Source organism: Zea mays, chromosome 10 (genome assembly GCF_902167145.1).
Source record: "Zea mays cultivar B73 chromosome 10, Zm-B73-REFERENCE-NAM-5.0, whole genome shotgun sequence".
In the NCBI taxonomy this organism is placed as follows: Eukaryota; Viridiplantae; Streptophyta; class Magnoliopsida; order Poales; family Poaceae; genus Zea; species Zea mays.
The window spans coordinates 46,314,391-46,323,566 of record NC_050105.1 but is presented as its reverse complement, the minus strand read 5'-3'; positions in this window follow the sequence as shown (position 1 = coordinate 46,323,566).

The following is a 9,176-nucleotide window of genomic DNA, read 5'->3' as shown; positions in this document are numbered from 1 at the left end:
AATCTTTGATCAATCTCCTTTGGAATGACTCTCTTTATGCTTCAACATGTGTGTTTGACTTAGAGATAGAGATTTGAGTTTGATTTGCAAAAACAAACCAAGTGGTGGCAAAGGATGATCCATATATGCCAAAATTAAATCAAAATAAATTTGAGTTTTATTTGAAGTGATATTGCACTTGTTCTAGTTGCTTTATGTTGTGTTGGCATAAATCACCAAAAAGGGGGAGATTGAAAGGGAAATGTGCCCTTGGGCCATTTCTAAGTATTGTGGTGATTGAGTGCCAACACAAGTGCTTAAATGTGAATCTATGCTCATGGATGGACAAAGTGCAAATCAAGAGTAAAGGTATGTTTCTAAGCCTTAGTACATTGGTTTTGTGTACTAATATACTTGTCTAAGTGTTAGAAACAGAAAGAAGAAGAAAAGAAAAGAGGTGAAAAAGGCTTGGCTGTGTACAGCCAAGACTCAGCTCAGTCTGGCACACCAGATTGTCCGGTGGTGCACCGGACAGTGTCCGGTGCGCCAGGCTGACTCGGCGTGAAGTGGCCGCTCTCGGGAATTCTCCGACGGCATACGGTTAAAATTCACCGGACTGTCCGGTGTGCACCGGACTGTCCGGTGAGCCAACGGTCAGCCGGGCCAACGGTCGGCCGCGGAATCTTCGCGCGACACGTGGCCGGGCCAACGGTCGGAAGGGGGCACCGGACTGTCCGGTGTGCACCGGACATGTCCGGTGTGCCAACGGCTCCCAGATCTGCAACGGTCGGCCGCGCCATATTAGGAAGGAAATCGGGCACCAGACAGTGTCCGGTGTGCACCGGACTGTCCGGTGCACCAGTCGACAGAAGGCAAGATCAGCCTTCCAGATTTGTTCTCAACGGCTCCTAGCTGCCTTGGGGCTATAAAAGGGACCCCTAGGCGCATGGAGGAGGACACCAAGCATTCCTACAACATTCCTAAGCACCAAGACATCGATTCCGCGCATTTGGTTCATTGTGATAGCATCTAGAGCTCTTTTTGAGTTGTGAACTCATTGAGTTGTGTTGCGAGCTCTTGTTGCGACTTGTGTGCGTGCTGTTGCTCTGATTTTGAGTCTTGTGTGCGTTGCTAGTTCCTCCCTTACTCCGTATTTCTTTGTGAATCTCAAGTGTAAGGGCGAGAGGCTCCAAGTTGTGGAGAATCCTCGCAAACGGGATATTGAAAAGCAAAGCAAAACACCGTGGTATTCAAGTTGGTCTTTGGACCGCTTGAGAGGGGTTGATTGCAACCCTCGTCCGTTGGGACGCCACAACGTGGAGTAGGCAAGCGTTGGTCTTGGCCGAACCACGGGATAAACCACTGTGTCATCTCTGTGTTTGATCTCTTGTGGTATTGTGTTTTGTTGAGACTCCTCTCTAGCCACTTGGCGATTATTGTGCTAACACTTAACAAGTTTTTGTGGCTATAAGTTTAAGTTTCACAGGATCACCTATTCACCCCCCCTCTAGGTTCTCTCAGTAACAAGTAATTAAGGCATGATCAAGGAGTGCACCGAGGGCTCGGAGATGGGCACGGCGGCGCACTCGGCGCTCGGGCTCGGCGGCGCTCGGGCTCGGGGACGGGGACGGCGGCGCTTGGCCTCGGGGACGGGGACAGAGGCGCTCGGGCTCGGAGATGGAGACGGCGACGCTCGGGCTCGGAGATGGAGACGGCGACGCTCGGGCTCGGAGATGGGGACGGGGACGGCGGAGTTGGGCTCGGGGACGACGGAGTTGGGCTCGGGGACGGCGCGGCCTGGCGGGCGCCCAGCTCGGAGACGGTGGCGCTTGGGCTCGGGCTCGGCGACGGCGTGGCGGGCGCTCACGGCTCGGAGACGGGGACGGGAACGGCGGCGCAGCAGCCTGGCGGCGTAGTATCAGCTCCGGGCGAAACCTAAACCCTAAGCCACCGTACCGATGCTTTTATATAGTAAACACATCACAGGCGGATTTTTAGAAAAACCGCTTGTGATGTATAACATCACAAGCGCTTTTCTATTTCGACCGCCTGTGATATGTAAACTTCAAAGGCGGTCCAAATAGAAAACCGCTTGTGATGTTATACATCACAAGCGGTTTTTCTAAAAATCCGCCTGTGATGTGTATGTAGTATAAAAGGCTCGGTGGTTCCAGCGCAAGAACCCTAACTTCCGGAGCCCGACACGCCGCTAGGCTGCGCACTACTGTAGCGGCGGCGGATTTTTTTGATCTACGGGGAGAAGGTTTTGTTTTTGATTTTCGGGCTTGATTTCAAGAGTTTATGCATAAATATGATCTCCGTTTGTTTTCTTTCTCATTTTGATACGATTTTTTGCCTCAATTTTGTAATATAGACCGGAATTGAAGAAAATCTCAGGAATTCCAAGATTTGGACTTGTAGTTGATCTAATTTAAAGATTTTTTTGAAGAGTTGTCTCACCTCAAGGTACCTATATTGCTGCAATCTTGTTTAATTTTCATGCACATTAATTCGTTCATGATTTAGGGATTAAATTCAATTAATTAGGGATATTTTAAAATTTTTTTGTCTCATGTGCTAGGCACATCTCGATATGATCTTGTTTCACTTTCATGAACATTTATTTTTTCATGTTACATCTCGATATTGACGTTAATCAATATAGGGATAGGTAATGGACCGAGGTTGGATGTACAATGTGCCAAGACCACATCCGTCGTACATTCGAAATTTGAGAAGCTTTATTGAAGCGGCCAACAAGCACGTGAATTTGCGAAAGAGCAAGGAGATATTATGTCCGTGCATCGATTGTGATAATAAGATAGCTTGGAGAGATATAGGAGTAATCCAATCACATCTGCTAAAAAGAGGGTTTAAAAACAATTACACGATATGGTCAGAACATGGTGAGTTGGATCCGTGTGAAGTGCCTGGTAATGACGAGAGAGTTGTCGGAATTTTAGATCTTAAAGTTGATGGTAAAGTGGATAATGTGGATGCTAATCAAGATTTTGAAGAATTTGATTGTGAAGAGATGTTGCGCCATATGGAACCAGAAATGTTAAGTTCTGTGGGATCGCAGAAAGGGCTATCTAAAATGGAGGGACTGGAAAGTGCCTCAAAAGAACCTTTATATGATGAATCAAAGGGTTGTGACAAAGAGTTTACTACACTGCGTACAGTTCTAGAACTTCTGAAGTTGAAGGCTAGCGCCGGATGGTCTGATACTAGCTTCACAGATCTTTTGAATTTTCTGTCTCAATTACTACCAAAACCCAACAAACTACCAACAAGCACTTATAAAGCGAAGAAGCTTATATCTCCCATAGCTCTGGGTGTGCAAAAAATTCATGCATGTCCGAACCATTGTATTCTGTATCGTGGCGATTTTGAGAACGCATCAAGATGCCCAGTTTGCAATGTCAGTCGATACAAGAAGAGCTACAATCAAGACTGTGTAAAAAAATTCCCGAAGAAAAATAAAAACAAGAAATCCACTATTGGACCTGAAAGTGACGATGACACTTTTGATGACATGGATGGGAAAAAGAAGTCAAAGAACCCAGCTTTGGTGATGTGGTATCTTCCAGTAATTGATCGCTTAAAACGTTTGTTCTCAAACCCTAGGGAGGCTGAGCTTATGCGTTGGCATGCTGAAAATCGCAAGCAGAATAACAAACAGATTCGACACCCTGCTGATGCATCACAATGGAAAAATTTCGATCTTATGTATCCTGAGTTTGCCAAAGAAACCAGAAATGTAAGATTTGCTTTGGGTACAGACGGAATGAATCCATTTGGTGAAAAAAGAAGTGTACATAGCACCTGGCCCGTGACTTTAACGATGTACAACCTTCCATCATGGCTGTGTCACAAAAGAAAGTATATTATGTTGACTATTCTTATTCAAGGTCCGAAATCAGCTGGTGTTGATATTGATGTGTTCCTAGAACCTCTTATGGAAGATATGACAAAGCTCTGGAATGAAGGAGTTAGAATATGGGATGAGTATTGCCGTGAGTATTTCAACTTAAGAGCAATTATATTTGTTACCATCCATGATTCTCCCGGTGGCGCCACACTATCAGGGCAAAAGACTAAATGAAAGAATGGTTGTGTAGTGTGCGTCGATGGAACTGCTTCCATGTACCTTAAATCATCCAAGAAGTTGGTGTTCATGGGACACAGACGGTTCTTGATGAAGCAGCATAAGTACCGAAAGATGAAAGAGGAATTTAACAATCAACTGGAAAGTGAAGGTGCACCAAAGCCTTATAGTGGGAAACTTGTTTTTTAAATTGTAAAGAACATTCATGTTGTATTCGGAAAGGGAAAAAACAAAGGAGAAAAGAGAAAGAGAACTGACCCTTCAACTTACACAACTTTCAAGAAGCAATCAATATTTTTCAAGTACCTCCCATACTGGAAGGATATGGAAATTTGCCACAGCTTTGATTTGATGCATGTAACAAAAAATGTTTTTGACAACATCATTGGAACCTTGCTGGGCATGCCGAGTAAGACAAAAGACGGACTTAAATCACGCAATGATCTAGTAGATCTTCAAATCAGACCGGAACTTCATCCAGTGGATAGTGGCAAAGGGAAGCCTTACCTCCCCCCAGCTAGCTACAACTTGTCAGTTGAGGAGAGAACAAAGATTTGCAAATGTTTGCGTGGGGTCAAAGTGCCCACAGGTTTCTCATCCAATATCAGCAGACTAGTCAGGATGAAGGACTTGTCTCTATTTGGCTACAACTCTCATGACTGCCATGTGATGATGACGGTGTTCCTCCCAATTGCGGTAAGAGCCCTCGAAACAGAGCATGTCAAAGTTGTCATCACACGCTTGTGTTACTTTTTCAATGCGGTTTCACAAAAAGTAATAGCTTTAGAAGACTTGGACTATCTAAAGGCATACATCATCGAGACTATGTGCAAGCTTGAAATGTGTTTTCCTCCATCATTTTTTGATATGCAAGTACACCTAATCATACATCTCGTGGATCAGATAAAAATATTAGGGCCACTATATTTACATCATATGTTTCAGTTGGAGCGATACCTGGGAGTATTAAAAGGTTATGTGCGAAATCGCGCTCACCCAGAGGGTTCAATCATGGAGGGATACACTACAGAAGAAGTGATTGAGAGCTGTATAGATTACATCAGTGACGGAACAATGATAGGTGTGCCTGTACCTAAACATGAGGGTAAACTATGTGGGAGAGGGAGAATGGGCAAGAAAACTTTTCGCGTTGAGGATTACAAGCTAGTACATTGTGCTCATGGTAGTGTACTACAACATCTCACGATAGCCGAGCCTTACATAGAGGAACACCTGAATGAGCTTCGTAAAGAAAATCAGAACCGCACAGAGGACTGGATCATGAGGGAGCACAAACATCGTTTCAGCGAATGGTTAATGGACAAAAACATCCCATTCGGAGACTCTTCGGATGAGAAAACAATGAAGAATTTGGCTTCTGGGCCATCGTGTTTTGTGACATCATGGCAAGCATATGACATCAATGGGTACACATTCTACACTAAATCAAAAGACATGAAAAGTGTTGCACAAAATAGCGGTGTTTGTATCGATGCTTTTGACCTACATGGACAGAAGACCACATATTTTGGATTCATAGAGGAAATATGGGAACTTGATTATGGCCCAAGCATGAAAATACCCTTATTTAAGTGCCAATGGGTACAACATCCCGTGGGGGTGATAGTGGATAACTACGGACTCACACTGGTAGACTTAAAGAAAGTAGGATATAAAGATGACCCGTGGGTTCTCGCCGAATGTGTTGCACAAGTGTTCTATGTACTCGATCCAGCAGATGAGAAGATGCATGTAGTTATTTCTGGAAAGCAAAAAATTGTTGGAGTTGAGAATGTGGGAGACCAAGATGAGGAATACAATAAGTATGAAGAGATGTTCGTCTTTAACGGTCCAGAGAGAATCAAGCGTTTGGAAAAGAAAATTGATAAGAACTTAAAGCCATACATGCGGAAAAATGGTAGTTCATGAAAAATTGTATGAATCAAATTGTATTTGTTATCATGTATGATCGACTATGAATTGTGGTTGCCAATTAATTTAAAATCTCTCTAATTATCTATGTGTGCTATTATAATTCATTTAAATTGTATTTGCATATTATTGTTAAAAATGAAATATTAATTCATTTAAATTGTATTTGCATATTTCTGTTAAAAATTAAAATTATTTTCATATTTAAATTGTATTTTTCATATTTTTACAATCACAGGCGGTTTTGTCTTAGGGTCCGCTTGTGAAAATGATAGAGCACCACAGGCGGTCCTAAACAAAAACCGCTTGTGATACTATTACATCACAGGCGTACTGAACCGCCTGGGACATCACAGGCGGTTTTCTAACCGAACCGCCTGTGATGTAAAAATCCTACCGCTTGTATAGAGCCAAATTGTACTAGTGTATGTCCGATGGCTGACGTCAGGCCGTCGGACATAAGCTTTCTTTATGTCCGACGGCTTATGCCAGGCCGTCGGACATAAACAACCCTTATGTCCGACGGCTTACGTCTGGCCGTCGGACATAAAAATTTCCAGAAATTACACTCAATTCTGTTTTTTTAATCTGTCATTTACAAAAAAACAGATTTCATGCAGATATACACATTCACAATCACAAATATACACATTCACATAAGTATTCACATTCAAAATCACAAATATACCCACATAAATATTCACAATCACAAATTTAACATAACGACATATAGTTCCAAATAGTTCCAAACAAGTGTTTTACATCAACATATAGGTCCAAAATAAAAACTAGCATTGTTCGACAGATAGTCTTCTTTCACATGAACAACAATAGTTCCAATTTAAACACATTTGATGAACTATCACTCATATCCATCGCCTGGATGGTTCGAGTGATAGCCACTTCCTCCGGCTGGACTATGCGTGCTGAAAAGGTTGTTCACCCAAGATTGCGATGCGTTGTCTTGACCAGACCCATCTCCTGGTGCGGCAACTGAAATGGGTGGTGTCTGAAATCCCTATAACACACGCACATGAAATAGTAACCACTCAGTTTTTTATTTAAACACATAAGACATCTATAAACACGTCACACACGCATATGTGTCCATACCGTAGAGAATTGTGATGGAGGCGGGGGTGGAGGCGCCAGCATTGGCATCGGCAGTGCAAAGTCCGGAGGCGACATCCCATATGTGGGCATCGGGAGGCCCGCTAGTTGGGCTAGTTGCTACAAATTATATACAAGTCATTGTTGAGCAAATAAGATACACATCATTTGTTTTGCAAAATAAGGTACAAAATGTTAGTTCAACTTACCGAGAGAAGAGCTTGATTTTAGGCCTGGAGGTTTGCATAATACTCGTCCTTCTACTTCTGGTACTCAGCTTGTTGTCTCTGGTACTCAGATTGTTGCCTCTGGTACTCCAATTGTTCCCTCAAAACTAATTGCCTGTTGACGCAACATTGCAAGACACTAGTAGAAAAAGGCTCAAAACCTGTGGTGCGGTATATTTTTATAGGCGGATTCGATTATCAACCGCCTGTACTATTTTTAGTGGCGGTTTTTAAGAAAACCGCCACTAAAAATCGTATTTCTAGAGGCGGTTCCTTATGAAAACCGTCTGTAGAAATCCATGATTTCTAGTGGCGGTTTTCTTAAGAGACCACCTGTAGAAATCGATTTCTAGTGGCGGTTTTCTTAAGGAACCGCCACTAGAAATCATTTTTATCCTTAATTTTTCGAGTTTTTCAAACGACCTCGTATGACAAAACCACCAAAATAAAAGTTGTAGATCTCTAAAAGTTACAAAACTTTGTAGTTGATAACGTTTATATTTGAAATCATTTCGGCTCTCAAAAATTGTATCTAAATTTGTCAAATTTAAAATTCAAATTTTGCAAACGACCTCGGATGAAAAAAGTGTCAAAATGAAACTTTTAGAACTTCAAAAATTATTCAACTTTGTAGTTGACAACTGTTTTATTTGAATTCGTTTACGGTCTCAAACAAGCAATTTACACTCAGTTGGTTGTAATATGTGGGCAACAAAACTACAAGTTAGATACAAAGCATGCCATAGCCGGAGTGATAGAGGAGGGTACGTGTGAGGGTGAGGTCAGGGGTTCGATTCTTAGTAACCGCGTAGTGCACAAAAAATTCTGCGATCTGTGACTTCAACGGAGACGGATAGCCGCGAGGCCTCCCTAATAAAAATATTTTTTTTGCTATTTTTAAAATCCGTTTTATGTTTCCTGGAAACGATTTTCACTAGCGGTTTTATTACACCGACCGTTAGTGATATTCGATTTCCACTGGCGGTTACGAAAAACGCCACTGTAAATAGGTTACGACCGCCACTATAGAGCTTATCTGTACTAGTGAGCTCTATCTCCTGGGCGGATGATCATGAACGGGGCGACTGTGAAGACGACGATGCGGAATGTCGTCCACGGCGTCTCAGCTCCCTAGAATCAATCGTAGAATCAAAAATACCCAACCTACAAGAGTGAACCATGCACTTAATATAGTAAATCATGGACTTGTATCGCAAGAATATGAGGATAATTTTGTGATATGGACTTGTATCATGGACCAGCATCGTCTCCAGCATCATCTCCCACATCATCTCCACCATCATCTTCAGCATCATCTCTTGCATGATCCTCTACCACTGGTTCCTCAATTTCAGCATCCTATGAAACAAATAACTTACATCATACAATATTATATTAAGTAACTTAAATAATGTAATTTAACACAAACTTACATCGTGTGGAGGCAAATGTTCTGCCAGCGCTCTCCGTCTGCTCATGGTAGAACATGTGCCCTGAAAAACTGAATCCTCACCCCTCGAGCTGCTCCTCGAGCTACTCCTCGTCCCAAGTAAACTACGAGAAAAATACCTCATTTTCTTTGGCATCCTATTTTAACAAAAACAAGTTAGTACAAAAATCGACAATAAAATAATAAAATATTCAATAAAATCATGATCCATACTCGTCAATCGTAATCGTAATCAAAATCAGGATCTAGTTGCTTTCGTCGATTTAATGGACGCCAAGTAGCTTTCTTATTTCTCGTCACTCGTTTTCTTTTTGGAGGAACCTCTACATCATTTTCATCGCCTAATAAAGATTCTTCCAACATTTCAGTT